Source organism: Penaeus japonicus, unplaced genomic scaffold, assembly GCF_977035675.1.
Source record: "Penaeus japonicus unplaced genomic scaffold, GWHDUDI00000001_assembly GWHDUDI00000017, whole genome shotgun sequence".
In the NCBI taxonomy this organism is placed as follows: domain Eukaryota; kingdom Metazoa; phylum Arthropoda; class Malacostraca; order Decapoda; family Penaeidae; genus Penaeus; species Penaeus japonicus.
The window spans coordinates 23,186,943-23,189,442 of record NW_028234419.1 but is presented as its reverse complement, the minus strand read 5'-3'; the positions used below and the strand labels follow the sequence as shown (position 1 = coordinate 23,189,442).

General features: G+C 49.1%; 1 protein-coding gene across 2 annotated transcripts in view; it reads left to right on the top strand.

The window, feature by feature from the left end:
- The window catches only part of LOC122246580 (protein gustavus), a 141,599-nt gene that overhangs the window by 67,438 nt on the left and 71,661 nt on the right, over positions 1-2,500 (top strand). The gene's annotated exons all lie outside the window — the stretch shown is intronic.

Genomic DNA, 2,500 nt, shown 5'->3' with positions numbered 1-2,500 from the left:
AGTGGTAGTGATGGTAGAAGGGTTGGTATGGTAGTGGTGGTGGTGAAGGTGGTGGTTTTAGAAGAGAGGGGAGGGGGGAGGCGATGATGATGATGGTGGTGATGACGGTGGTGGTGGTTGGGAAGGTGAAGATAGTAATGGTATGATTATGATGTGAAGCAAAGCGAGTGCTCAAGTTATTTTGCCTTCTAGTGTGTGGCTTTGTCGGTAGGGAAAGAGACATGTCTGTATACATACATACGCGCGCACACACACACACACGCACAAACGTATATACCTATTTTCCCTCTTTTTGATTCCAGTAGGGAAGGGAGGGGAAGAGGAAAAGGAAACAGAGGATAAAGATTTAGGAAACAAAAGGAAGAGGGAGAATAAAAGGTGTTTTTGATGTTTCCGGCTGAATGGGCTTGTTCCGTGGTAAGGCGACGACCTCACCACATACGCATCTGCTCCTCCCTCCCCTCCCCCCTTCCCCCTCCCCCTCTTCCCCACCTGGAATCTCCCTCACGCACAAGCTGGTCATCTGTCGCCTCCCCCCCCTCCCTCCCTCCTCACCCTCACCCTCCCCTGGTCACTAATATTGAGAGATTAATTTCATTTCCTCTCTTTCCCCCAATGCTCCATTGATATGTATGATTGTTCGGTTATGTTTCTGACGTGGGGGGTGGGGAGACGTCTCTCTCTCTCTCTCTCTCTCTCTCTCTCTCTCTCTCTCTATATATATATATATATATATATATATATATATATATATATATATATATATATATATATATATATAGTATATATATATATATGTATATATAGTATATATATATATGTAATATATATATATGTATATATATGTATATATATATATGTATATATATATATGTATATATATATATATATATAATATATATATATATATATATATATATATATATATATATATATATATATATGCTTGTTGCACAAGTTCATCTCAAACGAGGGAGAGAGAGAGCGAGAGAGAGAGAGAGAGAGAGAGCGAGAGAGAGAGAGAGAGAGAGAGAGAGAGAGAGAGATAAGTAAACTGATAAGAGAGGATGATGAGAGGGCGTGAGAGGTTTAAGGGTTACATCAGCTCGCTGTATCTCCATCTGCATCAAGCCTTCCCCCTTAACCCTTAAAACTCTTAGTCTACTAATAACGTCATTCCCCTGACCCCTTCCCGCCGCCCCACCACCCCGCGGTAAGGACAAGAGTCGGCTATTTAGGGCGTTAATCATTCATGCTTTCTGCAAACTAAAAGCTAAAAAGCCCTCTCTCTCTATCGATCTATCTATCTATCTCTCAATCTCTCTCTATCTGTCTATCTCTATGTCTGTTTGTCTGTCTATCTATCTGTCTATTTCTCTCCATCCCGCCTATCTCCGCTGCCCTCCTCCTCCTCCCTCCTCTTTATCAACCTACCTACCTACCTCCCTTCCCTTCATTGCTTCTCCTTACTCCCCGTCCCGCACTCCCTGTCCCCCATCCGACTTCTTATCTACTTCTTTCCCTCCCTTCCCCCATACCTTGTGGGGGGAGGGCATCTACCTCCCTTCCCCCTCCCTCTTCCCCTCCCCTTCCCCTCCCTCTCCCCTTCCTTCTTCTCCTTCTCCTTCTCCTTCTCCCCTCCCTCTCCCCTTCCTTCTCCTTCTTCTTCTTCTTCTTCTTCTTCTCCCCACCCACCATCTCCCCGGACGTTGACATCGTCCGCAGTGTGTGTGGCTTCACCTGTGATGTGTCATTCCCAATTACTAGTCACTGGCGTATCGTACTCCCGCAGCGGCATGGGCGTGGGCGGGGGCGGCTTCCACGACGCGACACCAGTTGTTTTGGCGGGCGATGGAAGAGGGGGCAGGGGGAAGGGGAGAGGCGGGTGAATTGAGGGTAAGTGGGGGAGAGGGGGGGGGGGCAGATTAGCAGGAGGAACAGGTTAATGACCCCTGTGGTAAATATCCCTCCTCTCCTCCCCCTTTATCTAACTCCTCCTTCCTATTCCTCTTTCTAACCGCCTCTATTTTCCCTCTTATCACTCCCTTCTCTCCTTCCCCTCACATTCCTCTATCTTCTTTCCTCTCTCTCTCTCCCTCCCTCCCTCTCCCTCTCCCTCTCCCTCTCCCTCTCTCTCTCTCCCTCTCCCTCTCTCTCTCTCCTTCCCTCCCTCCCTCCCTCTCCCTCTCCCTCTCTCCCTCCCTCCTTCCCTCCCTCCTTCTCTCCCCTTCTCCTCTCCTCTGTCCCATCGTCCCTCCCAGCCTCCCTCACTTAGCAGGGGGTAGTAGGTGACCGAGAGGGGAGGGGGGGGCAAGGGGCGGCAGATGTGTCAGGGCTGCCCATCACCTGCCGCCACCTGTCCTCAGCCTCATCTCCACACATGCTATAGGGGATGGGAAGAAGGGGAGGGGGTAGAAGGTAGAAGAGAAGAGAGGAGGGAGTTAGGGAGGGAGGGGAGGGGAGGAAAAGGGGGAGAGAGGATTAGAAGAGAAGGAAAGGA